This window comes from Pseudorca crassidens, chromosome 1 (genome assembly GCF_039906515.1).
Source record: "Pseudorca crassidens isolate mPseCra1 chromosome 1, mPseCra1.hap1, whole genome shotgun sequence".
Lineage (NCBI taxonomy): Eukaryota > Metazoa > Chordata > Mammalia > Artiodactyla > Delphinidae > Pseudorca > Pseudorca crassidens.
The window spans coordinates 44,477,671-44,500,743 of record NC_090296.1 but is presented as its reverse complement, the minus strand read 5'-3'; positions in this window follow the sequence as shown (position 1 = coordinate 44,500,743).

Below are 23,073 nucleotides of genomic sequence, written 5' to 3'. Positions count from 1 at the left end.
TTAGTTGTTTCAAGCCCGTGAGAACATGGGGCTGTTTGTTATGCAGTATAAGCAGCTTAGCTGGACTGATACAATTTACAGGGTCAAGCACTTTTTGCGCATATTCTATTTCATCCTCTAAATAAATATAGGAGGTAGGTACTATTGTCATGCCCATTTTACAGATGAAAACACCTCGGCTGAGAGAAGTTAATTAACTTGTCTAAGATCAGTGCCTATGGCTAAGACAGTTTTCTATTCTACATTTCTGTGGCTCCAAATCCTGGTTCTTTCTTAATTGGCACTTCACCTCTGTTCTCTGTGCCTAGGTACTTTCTGAGCCAGAGGAAAACAATACTTGTTAAACATTCTTCCAGAGCACATATTTGCTTCATCATGTCACTTCACACATAACCTCAAATTTCAAATTATACTTAAAATCCACATCTTAAAAAAAAGAAAATTTGGTTTTTGACAAACTATTAGAACATCATAAATAATAGTTTAATGATTGGCATTCTACCACTTTCTACAAAATATGATCTGGCAGATATAAATCCTTCTCACAGCAAGTGGCCCTCAGCTAAGAAAATTAGTTTTATTAACCAAAAAATCATTCTTAGAATTGATGGCTGTGTAGATGACCTTTGGCCTACTGTAATATAGCAATGTGTCTACCACAGTAAAAATGCCAAAGTAAGACAGGTCCCACAAAAGGCAATAAAGGAACAACATTCCAAAGACAAATGCACTTGAGACACATATGACAGCCACGGGAAGGGGGGAGTAATCAGTTATAAGAAATGACAGTGTCTTGGCAGCCTCAGTTACTTTAACTGACAGGACAAATAAAACTAATGTAAATTATTTTTTTAAAGAGCAAGTCAGAAGAGTTACAAATATAAATCAGAGTTAGTTTTGGACTTTGGTTTAAGTCAGCTGGATATCCCTCCTTTTTCAACGCACTGAGGTTGGCATTTCCCTGTTACAAAAGTTAAAACCTTTCTTGTTCTACTAATTTTTCTTTGGTTATGTGATTTAATCTGGGTTTTATTCTGCTGTTAATCCTCTCAGACTTACTTTGCCCTTCTGATAGTCTGTTTGAGGCATATCTTCATCTGGGTGTGCTTATGTTTAAGTGCAAATCTCCCATGAATTTCGTGGGGAATACAGAGGGCAGTCCATTAAAACAGCCATTGTCATTTTAAATGCAACCTGTTCTAAAGAGACTGTGTAATATTTTAACTTCCGGACTTTCTAAATCTGGATCCTAAAATACTAACACGACAATGTTTAAGTGCCTATCGGTTCTTTCAGGGAGGCAGAAATGAAAGTCTTGCTTAAGCTAAGTTCACATTTATTCTGTGACCAGAAATTAGAAACCAAACGAACAAAGAAGGAAAATAAATACCCCCTCCTGATGATAATTCTTCACCAAGCATATCACTACTAGAACCGGGATGAGCAGGTTCCACCTTATTTGCTGGTCAGAGACAAGGGTATTGGGATTCTTGCTAAAGAACAGGACATAAATCCAGGGGCTTTTGAAGTCTTCAGTGGCTTAATGTTCAAATCTTTGCTTCCTCAAGATGAAGGTTCAAACACAATTTAGGTCAAAGGTTAAAGAAGTCTGCCACTTCAGTGGACAGGGAAGGGTTCTGAAGGTTGCGGCTGAGGCCTGGTGGCCGGGCCAGGCAAGGAAGACAGAGGATAAAGAAGACCCAGCTCATCCCTCCCTTATCTTGCCTCTGGTTTCCTTAAGAGCTAATGTCTATTAAATTCCTCTCCCTTAATAAAGAAGAGAAATTCACAACAACCAAAAAAGTAAATCCTGTCTTTGTTCTGGCAAACTAGGTCAGCATCATGTGTTTCTGCTGTCAGTTTTCTGCAATGTGGGCTCACAATGAGTCACAGGTATTTATGAAACTGTGCTTGATTAAACTTTTCCTTTTTCCCCATCTGAGGGCTCCAGTGTCTCTTAGTCAGAGAGAGATTGAGTTGGCGGGTGTTTCTCTCGGAAGACTCCTAAGTGAAGACAGCAGATCTGAGGACTACCTTTGCACCAGCTTGATTTGGAACCAAAGCATCACAAACAGATACGCTGCCTGCCGAGATGCCACTACCACATAAAAGCAGCTTAGCAGCATGGAAACTTTATTTTTTTTACAACCCGTTTTAATGGGATTGGATTCAGTGCTATAAATTTCCACTAAGTCTGCCTTTTAAAAAAAGAAATTCATTCACGTTTTCCCCAGACTCTGGTTCTCTCCCCAGACTCATCAATATTGCCATTTAGCACTCTGTGTTGATTCTAAAGCCAAGATAAGGATTTTCTTATATAAGCAGTAAGACAATAGCCGTCTTTGGATATAGTTCCAAGGCATCAAAGAAGAGTAACACAGGCTATAGATGTCAGTGCAAATACAGAAAGCAAATCTCCCCTCCACGAGCAGACGAGGTGGCATTCATGACTTCCATGTGCACAGCCTCAGAAATGGAGACAAGGGTTCCCAGGGCAAGGTTTTTGTAAAGGAGGACTCAATAATCAGTACAAAAGATGATTTCACGTGTGTGGTCCTATTGCTAGAGCCAGGGAATAAGAGCTAGGAATTCTTGGGTCTTGTGATTACATCTACTCTCTGCGCACTGGAGCTTTCGTTATTCTCCACCTCTGTTTTTCATGACTATAAATGAGTATGACTCAGCTATCAGGGAGCGCAAAAAAATGACGGGAGGGACAATATTTTCCCTCCACATTAGTGAGGCTCTCAGAAATACCTTGATGCATACCTTTTCCTATTCAAATATGTAGAAGACTGTGCCAGGCATGGAGCTGGCGTCCTAGAGTGAGCAGATATCCTCCAGGTCACACAGCTGTGACGCCAGGTCCCCACTTCTCTTTTCATGTGTCCCCAAATCTTCTTGAGCTGTGTTAGAAAGATGCATTGCCATTGGTTAGAAGTGCTTCTGTCTAAAAAGAAAAATTCTCGCCTCAAACAACAGATAAGTCCATTTGAGAGGGAATTATAGAATAGGGACGTGAAGGCAAGCATTGGGTTTAATTATCCGCACCTACACATCACTCTCAGAAGCTGGCCTCCAGTAGGGCTTCATAAGCAGGGCTTCCATGGATCACCCAGGCATGTAGTTAAATGCGGATTCTGATGCAGAATCTTTGGCTCTGAGATTTGGCATTCCAGCAAGGTCCCAGGTGATGCAATGCTGTGGTTCTCTGGACCACACTTTGGGTAGCAAGAGAATAGACTACACTTTGAGTAAAAAATATAATTTGTGGTTCAAATCCTGGTACCAACAGTTGTCATCACAAGCACCAGTTACTTAATATAACTAAGCTTCAGTTTTTTCTTCTGGAAAAGGGGAATGTTATGAGTATTAACTAAGATGGTATGTTAGAAATCCAGATGAGAACTGATGAAGGTCTGTGAGAAGGTAAAATAGGGGTGGAAATAAGGGGAAATGCTCCTGAGATGTTAAGGAGGTCGAATGAAGAGGATTGACTGAGTGTGGAAAGAGTCGAGGGTGAGCCCCAGATTTCAGTCATGGACGGCCAGGTGGGTGTGGTGTGTGAGGAGAGGGTTGCACTGGGGGGAAGTGATGGATATAATTCTGCACACTTTGAGTTGTGGGTCTGGGCTGGAGATATAGGTTTGGTAGAGTTCATCGAGGGAAACACTGTGGGGTGACAAGGGAGGAGAAATCGGACAGAACCCTGGCAAACACTCATGTTCAGGGAGTAAGTGGCAGAAGGGAAGCCACAAAAGAGACTGAGAAAGAAGTGTCGGAAAAGCGGGAGTAAAACCAGGAAAGCGTGGTGCCCTTCTGCTGGGAGGTTGGGAAAGAGAACACTGACAAAGATGGGATGAGTAGGAAAGGAACCACGTTCGGGAGAGAAGATGATAAATTGCACACTGGCTATGCTGATTTTGAGATGTGGAACGACGAAGTGTGGGTTTTTGGAAATACAAGATAGATGTACCAGGAGAACTAGGCAAAGACCTTTAGGAGATGGCAACATTTGGACTCAACATTTGGACTCAAAATTTGGAGTCAATAAAGACCAGAAGGGTGAGAGGGCAGCAGTTAGGGAGGGTGTGGGGGAAAGGAGCCAGAAAATATAGAGAGGGAGGCTCAGAGACGGTGTGGCAGCTAGAACACAGGGATTCACAAAGGCGGAGAGGCCAGTTTCATAGTCAATTTTCATTTTAAAATTTTCATTTTAAAAATGTGGCAGTTAGAAAAGCTATAAGAAACCTTCCTCCATGAAAAAGAAAAATTTTAATCTTTTAAGACAGTATCATAAGTATAAGAGATTGAAAACATCAGTGGAAATTTGAAGGGAACCTTTAAATTTGTGTCTCTATAGTAACAACCCTGCTAAATGAAAAGTTCAATAAAGCAACTCTTTTGTAAGCAAAATGGCAAACAGCTAACCTGAATACTTTTTGACAGAACAGGCCAAACTGCTGGATGATTTTAAGAAGTCCACATGGGATTGAGACATTCATTGTGCTCCTTTTGGTACAGAATTTTGGGGTGTCCTTTCTACATTAGCTCTGATGATACACCTTAGGTAACAGACTTTATTACTTTTTTAATTCTCCCTGCTCTTGCAGTGACCAGAAAGTCAACATCAGTCCCTAGATCTAGAAACCGTCAAGAAAAAATTCCAATATGTTATAGAACATGGTACGAAGTGAGGTCAGAATGAACACTAAGCCTTGGGAATATGACCTTGTCTCATTCATCCTGCCATCCAAGATGTTCACAGACCCAGGACCCAGCCCACAGAGACACTTACTTCACAAACATTTGTCGAATGAAAGGCAACATAAAATATTGCATTTAACAAGCTCTGCTCAAATCCCACTACTTCAGAGGGCTTTTCCTGACGAATCCCACTCTCAGAAGGCACTTTGTACTCATGGATTTCTATATAAGCTTTTAATCTTGCCATCTTGCAATTATTATTATTCATGTGTTGTTTTTAATTATTCTCTTATTAATTTGTGTGTGTGTCTGTGCGTGCACACACACATGCATGTGTGCTTCACTTCTTCAATTGACTACAGGTCCCTTAAGTCAGATCCTTTATTTTCCTCTGTTTTGAATTCCCAAAGTGCTTGCACAGGTCTGGGCACAGTGGATGCCTAAAAATAGTTGTCAGTGAAGTAAGTATCTCTCCTCTGCCTGGACTGCACTGTCAAATATTTTAAGCACTGACAATAATTCTTTTGCCCCTAGTTTATGTGCTTTTCTACTTGACAGGAAAATGGAAAATTAGAAATACTTGAGGGCTAAGATTTTGTAATAGAATGAATTTCTAAAAGCATTAAGATGATTCTACCCTAGAAGTCTTGTAGAGCCTTTACTTTTTGCCAGCACACTGCCACATATACCTAAAGCCTAATGTGATGTAGATAATACATCACATCCAAGCTGGAGCTCTTTCACATCACATACGTACAGCACTTTATTTCTGTAGATCATAGGTAGACCCATGTTCCCAATTTCACATGCAAACATATATACTATGGGAAGGGTCCAAAGCAACAATCATAAAAACTAAATGGATTCCTTAAGATTTACTTAAAAATAGACATTTCCCTGATGACCATTCATTTCAGTAAGATCCTTTTTGGAAGCACGAAGTTTTCCAAGGCACAGAAGAATCCGTTTTTCTGTTACATGCAACAATATTAAAAAGGGCTAGGGACTCCCTGATCATATTTAGGGGAATACAAACATCAAAAGGCAAGCTCTGTTTTTACTGTGATAACCATAATTATAGCCTTCACATAATGATACGACTAAAATATATGCCTTTTATCAGCTTAGCATAGAATTCACTCATTCATTCAACAAATATTTCTGGAGCACCTACTATATGTCAGGTGCTGATCTAGGTGCTGAGGATACATGATAAGACAAAACAAAATATCTATCTTCAGCTAACACATTCTGGTTTAATAAAATACTAGTAGCCCAATGGCATTATATTTTTAAACTAAAAGAAATGGCTAAGGGGTTAATTTTTTTTTTTTTTTGAGAATTGCTGAATATTTAAAATTAGGAATATCACTGTGGTAAATTGAAGAGATAATTGTAATTTTATATAAAAACTTTAAAATATTTTTTGATGCAGTATTTTAAGTACAGCAAATAATAATCACATAAAAGAAGCACTACCTGGGATTCCCTGGTGACGCAGTGTTTGAGAGTCCGTCTGCCGATGCAGGGGACACGAGTTGGTGCCCTGGTCTGAGAAGATCCCACATGCTGCGGAGCGGCTGGGCCTGTGAGCCATGGCCGCTGGGCCTGCAAGTCCAGAGCCTGTGCTCTGCAATGGGAAAGGCCGCAACAGTGAGAGGCCCGCGTACCGCACAAAAAAAAAAAAAAAAAAAAAGAAGCACTACCTATTCTTACTTAAGGGGCATATTGAGCCTCTTAGGAAATGAGGCTCCTAAGTTTTAGGCTTTTATGACAGATTACTTGTGGTCCTCTATAACATACAGCCTGATTAAATACCAGGTTAATTAAAATATGATCTTCCTAGGATTTATAACAAAGAATTTACTTACTAAACTTCTTTGACCTATCAAAATGAGTTTCAATCCAGACTGAATAGCGTAATTTTTATCTTTGAAGCTACTAAGATGAACACTCTTCCGGTGCCAAGTTCTTAACTCTAGCCCCACACAGATAGTTATGTTTTGAAAAGAAGACCATTTGAGTGATGGATTCTTTTGGCCTCCATGTTGACCTTATTGTTCTGTTTCCCAAAGTTGTTCATGTTGTGGTTATTGTAATAAAGCTCAGCTATTGAAAACCTGAAGCTACACATCATAGCGTGTGCTTACTGTATGACATGTTTATTATTTTTCTTTCCGTTGGTTTCATGGTACATTCCCACGGTGGCACATGAGTCACAATATGTATTTGTTTTTGAGGTGTCTGAATTGGCTCAGAGGTAGACAACAGTGCTAGCCTCACCTGCGGTGAATTAGAATTCCAAGAACTGTAAAGGACCCAAGGAGACCCTAATACCTTTGAGCAATATGGCCCAATTTTCCTAGATAAAGACTTTGGTTCAAAGTTCATTTATTAGTAGGACTATTAGTTGGTTTGTCTCCTTCCTCTGTTACAAACAAGAACAGATGAGTTAGGTTATGGGGATGTCAATGTTCTAATCTTCATCTCTTCACCATTCCCTTATAATTCACCCTTTTTGAGAGAATAGATCCTTTAGTGGCATCATTTATTTTGGTGTAAGAAAGTCCAACTTGTTGATTGCTAGGAGGAGAGAAAAGCCAACTATTGATTGTTGATATTACTTAATATAGGAGCTGTTATCCCATAAAAAATACTTAACTTATTTTTAACTTTTGCTTTAAAATGTTTTAGAAACAAATAGAGTTGATTCTCTAGTCAAAATATCAAAAAATCTACTTGGTCAGTATTTTTTTGATACTGACCAAGTATCAAAATTTTTGATACTGACCAAGCTATTTTATCACTTTTTTTTTTTTTTTTTTTTTGCCCCATTAGGTACTTTGGCTTTCTCATTGGTTCTTTATTAAAGTTCCTTGGATTGCCTCAAAGTGCAATCCCTTAGACAAATTTAGTTGCCTTTAAAAAAACACCAGCAATAGAAAGCACACTAGGAAAACAAGCATTACTCTAAGAAGCAGCAACCCTGGAAAGACAGTTTTGTTAGTGGAAACACATTAGTCTTGCACAAACTAAGCAGTGATGATATTTACAGAGCAGTTTATAAAAGGTCAAATGCCCGTCTTCTGCCAGCAAGTGATGCATGACCTTGTAAAAGGAAAAGTAGGTTTTCAAATGGTGGCCCATGGACATGTTTTCAGGAATCTGTGACTTTTAGGATGTTGAAAATATTTTTAATCATTGCATCTCAATAACAGAATAAAGATTTAAAAAATCAACATTTTAGCAGTTATTAAGACAGAACTTTTTGGGCTTCCCTGGCAGTGCAGTGGTTAAGAATCCACCTGCCAGTGCAGGGGACACAGGTTCAAGCCCTGGGCCAGGAAGATCCCACATGCCATGGAGCAACTAAGCCCATGAGCCACAATTACTGAACCGGCATGCCACAACTACTGAAGCCTGCACACCTAGCGTCCATGCTCCGCAACGAGAGAAGCTGCAAGGAAGACCCAACGCAGCCAATAAATAAATAAATAAATAAGAGGGTTAACATAAATTATAAAAAGACAGAACCTTTCTTTGCAGTTATAATTCTCAATTGAAAGACATTGATGTAGAAAAAGATCCTCATTTTTAAGTCAGTGTTTCCCAAAGTGGACTCCGCTGATGTATTGTGGGGTGTGTGAAGATAATTCTATGCTTTTAAAAGGGGTCCTGGCATTATTCAAGTTTGAGAACCGGAGCTCTGCTGCGTGAACCACTCACTCCCTGCTGAAGAGGCCGGCAAAGGTAGAGGGCGCCACCGTGAGGCTCCCATTTCAACGCTTGTCATTTCAATTGTGGTGGGTTAGAGATCACAGGAAGCAGTGCTATCTGTTGAAGAGACATCAGACAGTGTAGTAAAAAGGGTAATCCATTTATTTTTAGAGAAGTTTTCCACTCAGAGATCATACACACTGCAGATCACAGAAACACATGCAAGCATGAAATTTAATTTTTAGGAACTCTTTCCTGGGGCTTCCATAGAAAGCAACAGTGAAAGGAAAATGATAATCATGACAAGAAAATTATAGAGAGGTTGAGGGAAAATGAAAAACATGTAGTTAAAAAAATTTTTTAATGAAAAATCATGCAAGTGGCATTATTTTAGCTCAACAGAGATAAATTAACATCACAGAGACAACACTTTAAAACTTTAAAACAGTCAAGAAAAAATGATGCGCATGTTTTTTCCCCCATGTGTTTTTTCCCCCTAGTCACAATTATAATTTATAAATGTGATAAATATTGACTTACTAGGCTTCCAAGAGATGGAATGAAGCATGCAGTAAAACAAAAGCAATACATTTGTGCTTTTGGCATGAAATGAGTGAGAGATTAAGCTGAGGCTTCCCTAGATTATTAACGGGAAACAAAGTGGATAATACTAGTGTTTATGCACAACTGCATGCCGTTTTCAGCAAATAAATACAACGATTTTTTAAAAACTCAACCATTATTTTTTTCCAGGGTGATAATTACCTTTCCTGTAATTTTCCATTAAAAAAAATCACTGATCAATCTGACCTGCGTCCTTATAAAAAGAATACCATACGTGAAAAGACAGAGATATGAATAAGCCATGCAAATACGAAGGCAGAGATCAAAGTGATGCATCTACAAGTCAAGGAATGCCAAAGGTTGCCAGCAAACCACCAGAATCTAGGAAAGAGGCATGTAACAGATTCTCTCTCAGAACTCTGAGAAGGAACCAACCCTGCCAACATTTTTTATGTGTAACTTCTAGACTCCAGAACTGTAAAACAATAAATTTCTGTTGTTTAAGCAAAAAAAAAAAAAAAAAAAAAAAAAAAAAATCACTGAAAAACAATAATAAAAAGTTTATATTGCATGTCTTCAACTAAACTCTCAGTGAAGATTTCTTTCAAAAGAGAATTAAGATTTGGCATGTCTAACAGTGCTAAGAAAGAATACCAGTGCAGCAGAATACTGACTTACTGAAATTCCCCAGTATTTAGCAAATATGTCCAACAGACATAGTTCGAAACTTATACTCAAATCTTCCCTGATGGCAAAAGTCACAATGCAATGGAAATTCAAATTGTAGATGAACTAATTAATAACTATGACATGATATGGTCACACTGGCACGAGAGACTTTTTCCTCAATTGAAAAATCTTTGGAAAGAACTTTTAGCTGAAGAACAGGCCAAAATGGCAATTTTTCCTTGAAAGTATTGGATGAAACAACATATGAAGAAAATGTGAAAATCCATTTACCAATGTTTCGGTATATATAGCTATAGATATATAGATATATGCACACACATATTCTCTCTCTATATAGAGAGAGATTTTATCTATCTATCTATCTATCTATTTTTTTTTACAAAGGTTGCTACCTTTGTTGCATTGATATAATGCAGGTCCAGTGGAAAGAAGGGAGCTCTCAAGGAACTAAATTCTCACATGTGAGGTTTTCTAAACCGTCATCACAGCAACAAAATAATTTGTCAAATTCTTAAAATTTACAGCCATCCCAGACATGAGAAATTTTGACCAAATTTGCGCCTTCACACGGAGCTAATCTCACTCCCGTAGCTGTAAACATGATGGTCGAAGTGACAGCCTGGCTACAAATCTGTCTGGCAGCTTCATTAGACATCTCTCGCCTGACTGATTAAACTACATTTAAGACCCACTTTTATTTTTCCAAGCCTTTTGTTTAAATTAAAAGGTCATGTTTTCAAGCAAATGATCTGCTGCTCCCCTCAGTCCAGCACCATAATACAGTTACATTATTACTAGTATAACCCCAAGTGATGAGTCAGCTGCCCAGGCACATGGGTCCCGGCCCCTCCCGGGGGGACAGCAGGACACTGGAGAGGGGGCTGTTTATTTATTTACAGTAGAACCTAGTGAGGGGGCCTGGCTGGGTAACCATCAAGTTGTTCCTTCCCAACAAAATCCTAATGGAGTCCTAATGGGAAAACTGGGTTCAATATGTAGGACACACCTGTAATTTGGAAATCCTTCCTTTCAAATTTTGGCAGTGGCTTTTTTCTTTAAGTGGACACCATTTCATAAACCTCCATATTTTATCACTGTCCATTTAATTTTTTTTAAATTGAAGTAAAGTTGAATTTCAATGTTGTATGAATTTCTGCTGTACAGTGAAGTGACTCAGCTATACATACATATGCATTCTTTTTCATATTCTTTGCCATTATGGTTATCACAGGATATTGAATCTAGTTCCCTGTGCTATACAGTAGGACCTTGTTGTTTACCCATTCTATATATACCAGTTTGCATCTGCTAATCCCAAACTCCCACTGTCCATTTTTTAAAAAACAACCAATCAACTTTCTCAGATAATGAATTATTGCATCAAGAAAATAGAAATATACACCACACTTTACATAATATATGCTAACTTTTTACTGTAGTGAATCAAGAGGTTTATGTTATGCATAAAACAGAGAGCAGGCCCACCCTCATGAACCCCTCCTACAGGCATTCAGGCCAAACAAGGAAACTTCACTTACTCTGTCCTGAGATTTTTCTGTTGGTGTGATGGCAGATACAGAAGAACCAACTGAGAGATAGACCATTACTGAGCTATTTTAACTTTGTGGGTGACCACTGAAGGCTATGTCCCATACATTTCACAGCAGGCCCAAGACGAGGAATCTAAAAGCTAGAGACTGCAGATGTGGGAAATCTCTGCTTTAATGCAAGAGAGGAAGAAACTGTGTCTGTTTGCAGCCCTGTTTTTCCCTTTATCTCACATGGTTTATATTGTTTATAATGCCTGCCTTTATTTCATAATGTATTTGCCATGCCTCAGTGTGAGACCAATTCCTTTGTCATGAAGTGGTTGAAAGAAGCCAGGTCAGGAAGCATCTACACAGGTGTGGGATTGATGCTGGGAACGAAAGTCTTATTTCCTAGTGCTGATATTTTTCATTTGTTAGTTATAGAATTTTGAGCTTTTATCTGTTATTAAATTCTATGCGAAATTGATTTTTGGATTAGATTTTGTCCTTTTTTTTTTTTTTTTACATTTTCAGTTATAATTAAATCCTCCATAATCATCAAGGGTTGAGTAGAACTGCTGTTGGCAAACTCCTACTGAGCGTCAGTACTCGGTGTGAACAGGGTTAGTGAACCATGTTAAAGAAGTAGTATTGCCTTTTCATTTTCATTTCAATGACATTCAATTTATAATAAATAAATTTGCATATCGATACTGCAAATAAAATCCAAAAATTTAAAATGCACACATACACACACACACACACGTTTTCACGTACTTGAAATGTAAACAGTTTCCAGTTCTTTGAGAATATTGTTTGGCTGTCTGAACCACAAAGCCCAAGTTCTGGACACACATTCATGTCAGCCTATTTGTGGGAGACTTTGCCGCCGTTGATGTGTAGGGAGTTCACACATGGGCACTGATGAGAAAAGAGAATCAAGATTTTTTTTTAACTTAAAGGATTTTTTCGAATTTTATTTCTCTAACTTTCTGATGCTGAAAATCAAAACAAAACAAAACAAGAAAGCTGGTTATAGAAAACAAAATTCCTGTACTGATATCAAGTCATTATTTAACCTGAATAATATAAATCGGTTTAAATACAATGAGTTTTAAATGATTCTGACACCTAAAAGTTAGATTCATAATGAAAATATCTTTTGAAAGGTACAGAATTCTAAAATTATTTATCTGCTTGCAAATTTCATTAACGAAGAAATTAGTTTTAAGCTTTTTTTAATTCTCATAAAAGTATATTAACACATACTCTAACTGAGGATCACTTGAGATGTTACGTGAGTACATTCCTGTTACTTTTGTACAGTTCAAACTCCATAGTAATTTTAAACTGTAAAATTGATATAAATCACGTAAATAAGGAAACACATACGTAAAGTGCTTTGAACTTAGCTGTTGTCTAGCAAATGTTGGTTGTTGTTACTTAGTTATTGGAGTAGTTTCTAGATAAATATCTGACTGCTAATGATCAAAGTAATTGATCTATTACAGCTTCTGTTCCTGATCCTATATTTCAATAAAATAAGCCAATCTTTACTGATAGAAAACAAAAAAATAGTAATAAATAAATAACTTCAAAATGTTTTCAGATATCAAAACCTTCTTAAAATTAAGTTAATGTCAACAATTTTAGGTTCTATGCAAAAATTCTCCCCACATAACAGTGCCAGATTGGCAGGGAGAAGGGGTGATATTTCTCTAGTCTTTCATATGATGTTTTTAATCTGAAAGTAAGAGTCTATTTGAAAATCTCTACCAAGTAGGCCTGAATACAAATAACTTACAGTTTGTTCCATTCGTTAATCATGTAAACTCTAAATATGTTTTTGAAAAAAAGTATATTATTATTGACGGACGTATTTGGCAAAGCAATATCAGCTATACACAAAAGCCATTTTAAACAGCCTCTTTAATAAGGCAGGAGATGAAAAATACCAGCTCACAATAGTATGTGTTTAATTAGGAGGTATACTGTACTTAGAGACATTCTAATGAATAATAAATGATGTTTTATTTCCTGTGTCTGAGACACAAAGCCAAATAATCAAGAATCAAAGCAACTCAAAGTATTAGGTAACAATCAGTAAACTTGGGCAAGATCCTTTTCCCTCTCAAGTTTAATTGGCTCATTGTTCCCAGGAACTATAAACCATGGGGTTGGTGGCAGTGCTGAAGTTTACTTCTATAAAGGAAGATTAACATATTCTGGAACTTTACACTAATCCTTGTTTTGAGTTAACTCAAGCAGATTGGATTAGTAATTCTTACCTACCACCCACTAGAAGAGACCCGGCTTCGGCTTCGTTTCTTTGACAACCAGTGGTATTGTACACTTTCTGTGCAGTATCTCCCACTGAAAACATTCTCAGGAAAGAAACTGTTTTACGGGAAAAAGGAAAAGTTTTACATGAGGGGGGCAAGAACCAAGGCCTCTCAAAGCCAAACCCGGTTAGTTTTTCTATTATCAGCTTGGTGCACATTTGGTTAATTCAGGCATGGTGGGCTATTCTGAGAAGATCATTAAACATCTCCTTGTCACTGAATTGGCTTTTCTCTGCTCCTCATCTGGGGAGAGCTGCGGGCAGAAAGGCAAGAGGAAGGGCTTCTCCCTCAAACCTTCTAGAACCATTTCCATACCCTTTCTTTCCTCGTAGTCCCTCATCTCTCAGATATGAACTAAAAATAAAGAAATCAACTACTGAACGATTCTCTAGGGCAATGGTTACTAACCCCCGCTTTTATGACTGCAATGAATTTATACACCTATTGATGTGGAGTCTTTACAGAAAGAACACCAACAAAATCAAGTTCTGCCAGACTCTTCAAGAAAGATGTTCTTGGCCTGTAGGTTCAGATCGCATAGGCCTATGTTTGCTACCATGTGCCTGAAGATTTTTGATTTTCCATTTATAAATAAATAGCTTAAAATCTCTCTTTTCTGGTTTTATTGAGATATAGTTGACATACAGCGCTAAGTTTAATGAATTGACTTACATATATTGTGAAATGATTACCACAGTAAGTTTAGTTAACATCTACCATCTCCTATAGATACAAAATAAAAGAAAAAAAAATTTTTTTCCCTTGCGATGAGAACTCCTAGGGTTTACTCTCTCAGCAACTTTCAAATATACCATACTGCCATGTAAGTGTAGTCTTCGTGTTGTAATTACATCCCTAGCACTTATTTATATTATAACTGGAAGTTTGTACCTTTTGACTACCTTTACCCAACTCCCTTTTTATTCCTTCCTTTAACTTTCTAAATGCCTTAAACTGTGAACCACAACTCTTCATGATCTTCTTCCTTTCTCTAAAGAATAACGTCATAAAAATCCACTCTGTCCTCATTTTCTTGGTTGCTTTTGCTACAGAGCAGCCAGATGGCCCTTTTGTAATGATGAGGCATAGTTAATTACTGTTTTTACTCTTTAAAATGATTAGAAACACATAAAATATTCATATTTCATTTTATAAGTAAAAGTCTAAATATTAACTGTTGCTTTACTCCAAATAATCAAAATAATATAATCTGAAGCAGAATTGACAATAAGCTAATTTTAAAAATTAATCTGATGTTTAAGATTACTTGACCTCATTCCTTTCAGTGGACTCTGGCCAAATGAAAACAACTACCTACCAATCATTAAACAGGGAATACTGATCTATGATTTTGAGGAATTTGAAAGGAGTAAAGGGAAGGATAATTACTTAGCATCTACTTGGCGTCCAGGCACTGGCTAAGCAGTTTATATACAATCCTGAGTGAAATGGACATGTTTCCCAGGTGTACAGATGCAGACGCTGGGAAGTTAGATAATGTGCCCAGGTCCATACAGCAGGAATGGGGATTTGAACCCAGGTCGACTGGTCTCCAATACTCATATTTTTCAGTACCAAGTGCCTTTATGTTTCAGATATCTTTTTTTATTTTTTATTTTTATTTTTTTGCAGTACGCGGGCCTCTCACTGTTGTGGCCTCTCCCGTTGCGGAGCACAGGCTCTGGACGCGCAGGCTCAGCGGCCATGGCTCACGGGCCTAGCCGCTCCGCGGCATGTGGGATCTTCCCGGACCGGGGCACGAACCTGCGTCCCCTGCATCGGCAGGCGGACTCTCAACCACTGCGCCACCAGGGAAGCCCCAGATAATATCATTTTGAGAGCTAGATGTTAAAAAGTTTAAAATACTGAACAGTAAACGAACTAACTTAAATACACTTTCACTACCTGTACATGATGTTGACTGAAGGAAGAAGAGGAAGGAGAGATGGGCCTGAGAGATGAGCTTTGAGCAAGACCTCCTCCTAGAAGGGCAGGTCTAAGTAGGCCTTGGAAGCATTTTTGCTTATGGTAATGGATACCTGGACACCTGCTAAAGGGATCTCTGAATCCGTGGAGGTGAAGGCTTCAAGCAAGAACATCACTTCTAAGTGGGGCTTCCTTCTCCTTCCCACTCCCGTCCTTCTCACCACTGTCTGTTCAATGCTGGCCTAGAAAACGAGCCAAGCCATCCTCCTGGCCTGTGGAGAAAGAGCACACAGCAGCTGGGGTCCAAGACCCAGACCCTCCCCTCAACCCTGTCTGCCTCTTGGTAGTGCCTCAATCCCATTTTCACTGGCTCCGAAATGGTCCCGTGATGTCCATGTCCACCCTCCCTCTCTCCAGCCCCTCACTGGTCCTCTGCCAGCACTGCTGGGCTCACCTTTCAGTTCAGGGTCTCCCAGGAGCCTCAGATAGCAAGTGTCCCAGCTGGCCCCCGGCTGTTCTAGGGCTCACGGTCTCACTCACCTCTCATGCTCTCCTTCTGGCATGGGGAGTCCTCCCCACTACACTCCAGCTCAGGCACCCCTGGCAAGAATGAGGCAGCAGCGCTTTAGTGTGAACACTGTGCACGAGGGCTCACTCTTCCTGTCGCCCCTACCCACACCAGCACTCTGGCAGCGGGGTTGGGTCAGGGCATGTCCTCCCCAAAACCTCCGCCACACTTCCTGCCCCTGCTCCTTTCTACCTCCCCTCTTCACCTGGTTAGGGACGGGAAGTCAAGAGGAAAAAGGAGACAATATAAAAATAAGTCAATCCTGCTAGAGTAGAAAGTAACTCAGAGGCCCATAGACTAAAGTGAGGAAATTTGAAGAAAAGAGGAGAGAGGAGGGGATACTCCAGCGCCCAAGTCCCTCCCTGCCAGGGACGTGATAGGGATGGGTCAGCCAGGCTTCTCGTTCCTCCTTGTGTGGTGGCTGTGATGTCTGGGATACCTGATTCGGAGGTGCTGCTTTCCTTCCCTGAAGGAGGATACCTCACAGAGAAGGGGAGGAGGGGAGGCAGCAGCTGGTCTGAAAACTTAGACGCTTGCCTGTCCCAACTAGTAACACCGGGGTGTCAGGCACCCCGTCCCCCGTCCACACCAGGATCTGGGTGTAGGTCCCTGCAGAAGTCTCAGAGAAACTCCTGCTTTATTTCCCCTCCTTCTGCTGGATGTGACCCTGTTTGACAACGGGCAGGACAGTTACGACTAGGCACACATGTAAGCGTCAGATAACTTGTTAAGACATTTGCTCTGGATTATGGCTCTAACTGCGTATCTGCCCAGTCTTCTGAGTGCTCTGCTCAGGAAGCATGGGTGGCCATGCACCACCTGAAAAAAATGAAAAGGCCCATCGTTTTCGTGCATGTTTGTTATGACTGTTGCTTTGCTCCTGCTGTTTTCTGTGACTCTCAACATTCACTGAGTGCCTGCCTTGCTCTACTGCACTAGGAACATGAAGATCTGCACCTTGTCCTCACAGGGCTCACAGTTTAGTAGATGACAGCAAGTTTGACTAAGGGAATGAAGTTGAATAAAAAAGCACTATCCCAGTTAGTGCTATTAACAGGTGTCCATGCACTTGTTCCTGAGGGTTTATTACTAGTGACCCCTTGCAGTCTCAAAAATGTCCCATTTTAAAGGATAAATTATATAGTTATCCTAGCTGTTGGGTAAGTACACACACACACACACACACACACACACTCACATACATACATTACCATCAGCCAAAGTCCAGAGCTTTCCTTAAAAGGAAAGCAACCCTGGCAGGGCATATAATAAGTTTCTGTGAAAGGGAAGGGATGAACAACTACATTCTAAACTTTCCTCTTAAGTCACGTGCCATGATTAGAGTGAGAAATAGGAAGCAAGCTTGCATTTATTAGTTGCCTCCTTCCTGTGTCAGCCAGGGATGGGAAACAGGTTTCGGAGGTGTGTCGTCCCAGCAAGCGACAGTGTCTGTGGGAGTGTCCTGTGGAACTGTGAGCTTTGCCCATGCTCAGTTGCACAGAGAGCCACAACCGACCCACAATGTCAGCAGCATTTGCAGAAGCAGCTCTGGATTAGTTCTACTTGAAAACACGATTTTGGTTTCTGAGTATACTTTACAGACGAAATTTCAAAACTTCAGCTTTATTTAATAAACTCTGTCATTTGTCTTGGTTCTTTCTTTTTCTGTTTCCTCAGTATTCTTTTTGGTTCATGCTCGTGAAGAAAATTATCTGACATTGCATTCAGACAATTTTTTTTTTCTTTTTACTGCCCTGTAAATGTTTAAATCTATAGAATATTCTTTGACTATGCATTGGGGTGCCCCATGTATTAGTCACGATTCTTTGGGGTTGCTAGTAAAGGAAAACCAGATCAAGCTAGTTTAAGCCTTAAAAGTTATTTGATTGGCTCACTCAAATGAGAAGTATGAAACTAGCTTCAATATGGCAGAATCCAGGGGCAAATGTCATCCAAACTTTCTCTGTCTCTCAGATTTGCCTTCCACTAAATGTGGGCCTCATTAATTCTCTTGTTTTGCAAATGTCCTTCCTCAAAGGGCCTGGGGAAGATGGTTGCCAGCAGTTCCCAAGTACATACACACATATACAGTCGTACATTAAACAGAGAAGGAATGCTAGGAACAAACGCCAAATGACATGCCATACTTTTCACTGAGACCCTTTCCGTCTTCCCTTTCTTCCTTCTTTTTCCTTCTTTCCTTTCTTTCTTTTTCTCTTTAAAATTTTCAGCATTTTAACACCTCTGAAATCAGAATGTATCTTAAGTTTGCTGTTACCAGGTGGCAGTTGAGACATAGTTGTCTTTACCTGGACATGTGCATCAAAACTTGCAGAATTGGTGTCCATGGCTTGGGAAAAAAATCCCAGGACTCTAATAGAGCACTCTTTCCAGAAGTACTGCATCACTGATATTCTTGATGGTACGAAGAACACTGGGTGAAAAAACATGTGTGGCAGCAACTGCAAGTCCAAAAATGATTCAGAAGAATTGAACACTGCATATAAGGAAGTTTTAGATATATCATTAGACTTGTTTATATCTTCTTTTTACTTATACACAAGAGTAAGACATCATAGAAATGAGTAATCTAAATAAGCCTTAAAGAGTTCTATTAGTAAATATAAAATAAAATTTCATAATTATGCAATTTACAACCAAGGGCACCTTAGTGCAAACGAAATAGGTGGTGTCTACAAATCCACATGCATTTTCTACTGACAGAATAGGATTATCACAAGTCCCAAGTCTAAGCTGATAGAAGTGTTATTCTATGGTGTTATAATACTATTCCTGACCTGCGTTAAATTTTTTTCATTGAGCTATCATTGACATATAACATTATATTAGTTTAAGAGGTACAACACAATGACTTGATATTCGTATATATTGCAGAATGATTGCCATGATAGTCCAGTTAACATCCGATCTGCATTTTACAGTTTACATGTGAGATCACGGAGAGGGAAACAGCAGAGCTTCCTCGGGCTGGTATAGTGGAAAGGGCTTGGGATTCTAACTCCAATTCTCACTCTCACCGGCAAACTTAGGGGACCCATCTCACCTCTCTGGGCGTCAGTTTCCTTACCTGTAACAGAAATTTCATTATCACTAAGATCACTTGTGGTTATAAACCATTTAAAGCTAGTGATGGCATATGCTATATAAACCTAGTGTTCTATTGTAGAGCTACATTGATTATTTTAGAATTTGTCGAGCATGACAACTGTATCACAAAGAAAATTTAGTAGTAATTCATATTACCTATTAGAGCAGCAACACCCACAGTTTTTCCTAAATCCATCAAAATAGCACAAAATACTAGGTTAAGCATTATTAAATTGTTTTTCTTTTAACCTGCCTATGATAAACACACCAAGATATCCAGTGTAAGTGCTAATGAGTTTAGCATTGTTAGGCAACATAAGGAAACAGTAATTCCTGACTCTAAGTTCTGCAGGTTGATTCTGTACATGCAGAAAATGTGTCAGTCAATTTCTTGTTCTTTTCTCAATGAATCAAGAGAAGGAAGTCGTCACCAGGTAGAGGCCAGACCGAATGCATCCCACAGTTAAGAATCAGAGTGCAAAGAAAAAAACAGCTTGGGCTGCAGAATTACATGAGGTTTCTATTAAAGCACAATGCAGACTAGATATTAAGTTTACAAAAAAGTCTTACCAACCAAGAAAAGAAGAAAACATGTGATAGATGTATTGCAACCTGACAGTAACAGCCTTTCTAATGAGGCTGTACAGAATATCAAGGCAGCCGCTCCTTATTTTGTCCTAGTTACAGTCTTACTCATTTCTTTTCATCACATCTGCATAAAAACCCCAGGATGTTGGTGCTTCTGATTTCTGTAAAACATGTAAACAGTAAGAAGCAGGAAAAAAAAAAATCTTTACTAAGCTTTGGCAGTCCAGTATATGCTAAGTGTGATCCAGAGCAGGTTGTTTTGGTGAGAAAATGGAGGCAATTAAAGAGTGAGTTAGTTATCCAGGGTCACAGAAGGGATCAGTGCCTAGAATTAGAATAAGTCTGATTCCTGAGTCATTGATTACATGAAAAATCGAGTTCTCATGTCAACAATGACTGCATCGGGACTTTCACTAGAGCGCGAAAATTTGGGGATAGACATAAGGACAACTTCCCTAATATGAAAATGTAAGCTAGTAGAGTATGCCGAGAAGGGAGAAGGTACACCCTCTGCCCGTTCAGAAAAGAGGCGCCAGACAATGTGTCGTTCTAGACAACCACTGCTGGCCTGGTATCCCTTTAGACGTGGAAATGTGTGATTCCTACCCATTGCTCTGAGTGCTTCTTTCTAGTTTCTTTCAATAACTTACACTGCCTTTTACTAGTCCATCATTCTCCTGTGTCTCAAGCTACTTTATCAATAGTATTTTTAAATGTTGTGCCCCAGACTAAGTGTAGTACCTCTAGTGGTCTGACTAATAGAGAAGAGTCCACTTAACTCCCTTTTTCTCTGTACTAAAGGATTAGTGCAACCAGTACTCCCTGTGGCTTTTTAATTTTTTGGTAAACTATGGCCACGTTGTGATGTCAGTCCAAAAACCTGAAGCTCTCATGTGCTGTTGTCACGATTTCCCCATTCCATACTTGATTTTTGGACCCAAGTGCAGGAGTTCATATTATTTTCTTATTACATTCCTTTCTGTTAGACTTGGCCCATTGAGATATTTTTAGATTCTGATTCTGCCATTTGCAAGTGTGATTAGCATACGCACTAATTACATCATCATCCAAATTATTGTTAAAAATGGTGAGAGCAGAGAAGAGAGCCTGGCAATACTGGGGTCTAAACCTCCCTCTTGGGTGACATAAGTTAGCCCCTGTATCAGTCAGGGTCCAAACAGGAAAACAGAAACCACCCTGAGTATTTAAAACAGAGAGGATTTAATACATGGGAGTTGTTTCCCAGGCGCTAGAAGATCTGAGAAGTCAACCAAGGAACAGTTAGGCAACCAAGAGTAGCAACAACAGGAAGCCATTGTCAGTCATAGACTGGAGTACGCATGGGGGCAGGGGTAGTAGAACCTACATAGCAGTGAAAAGTGGAGCCAAGGAGGAGATGCAGCCACTGCTGGAGCTGCCACCCAAGGCACAGAAGCAGGAGGCAAAATATGCCACTCCTCCCTTCCTACCTTTGGCCTAACCGAGCTGGAAACCAGCTGACGCAGAAGCTTAGGCAACACAGCTGGCTAGGTCAGCCTCTGCGACACAGAGCAGAGAAGCGTTCTTGAATCTAAGACAGTTTCTCCATCTTGCTCACAAGAAAATAAGAAAAGAGTTTCTCTTATGGAAACGAAGATCCTTCATCTTTCACCAGACACCCTCTGTCCTGACTACAAACATCTAATGGTTTCTACTTCAGCTCTTTTATGCTGACCACGTGTAGGCCATATATACTTGACACAGGCAAATTTACGAAGCAGAAAGGGTGACAGAACAGATTCGTTTGGCTCAGTCTCTAAAAGCCATCTAATAGCCCTTATTCTCTCCCAAAGTCACCCTAGAGATACACTACAGGAGCACCTCTTAAATTAATGACCACTCTGAGGATATATTTTTTTGAATTATCCTAAGTATAATTATGTGATTTTATACTACTTCTCTAATCAATGAAAGTTATCCTTTAGAAAACTTTATATAACAAAAACACATTCAAACAGTATCAGTGTCTGGGGGCTTCCCTGGTGGTGCAATGGTTAAGAATCCGCCTGCTAACGAAATTGAGTCATTTGTTGAGACGTGGATGGATCTAGAGACTGTCATACAGAGTAAAGTAAGTCAGAAAGAGGAAAACAAATATCGTATATTAACACATGTATGTGGAACCTAGAAAAATGGTACAGATGAACTGGTTTGCAGGGCAGAAGTTGAGACACAGATGTAGAGAACAAACGTATGGACATCAAGGGGGAAAAGCTGTGGGGGGGTGGAGATGGTGGTGTGCTGAATTGGGCAATTGGGATTGACATGTATACACTGATGTGTATAAAATTGATGACTAATAAGAACCTGCTGTATAAAAAAGTAAATAAAATTAAATTAAAAAAAAAAAAAAAGAATCCACCTGCCAGTGCGGGAGACACGGGTTCGAGCTGTGGTCCCGGAAGATCTCACATGCCACGGAGCAACTAAGCCCGTGCGCCACAACTCCTGAGCCTGCGCTCTAGAGCCAGTGCTCCTCAACAAGAGAAGCCACTGCAATGAGAAGCCTGCGCACCACAGCGAAGAGCGGCCCCCCCGCTCGCCGCAACTAGAGAAAGCCTGTGTGCAGTGATGAAGACCCAATGCAGCCGAAAATAAATAAATAAATAAAATTAATTTATTAAAAAAAAAAAAAGAGTTTCTTAAGTGTCCCGGTGAAGTCCAGATCCATAATCTTGACTCCATTTGACTTATCCTAATACACTGATGGTCCCATTAAATGAAGAAATAAGATGATTCTGCCATAACTTATTTTTGGTGATCTCTTGCTTTCTCAACCAAGTCCTCACAAATTATTGGTCTATATGCATAAGTTAGCAAACTACAGCCTACAGACCAAATCCAGCTCATCATCTGTTATTGTAAATAAAGTTTTACTGAACATAGCCATGCTCGTTCATTTATGTACTCTCTATGGTTGCTTTCGTGCCTTAAAGGCAGAGTTGAGTTGTTGTGACAAAGACCAGAGGCCCTCAACACCTCACACATTTACCATGTGATCTTTTACTTTAACTATTCCTTTTATTTAAAATTTTGGCCACGCAGCATGGCTTGTAGGATCTCTTTTCCCTAACAAGGGATTGAACCCGGGCCATGAAAACGCTGAATCCTAACCACTAGACCACCAGGGAACTCCCTGATCCTTTACTTTAACAGCCAACCCCTGGTCTATAATTTGCCATATCCAACTACTTCCACCTTCTAAACACCAGACACTTCCCATCTTTAGCCTTTTCATTTCTTTCCCATTTTCTGTTTTATCTGTTAGATAGTCAACAGTGGTTGATCAATCTTC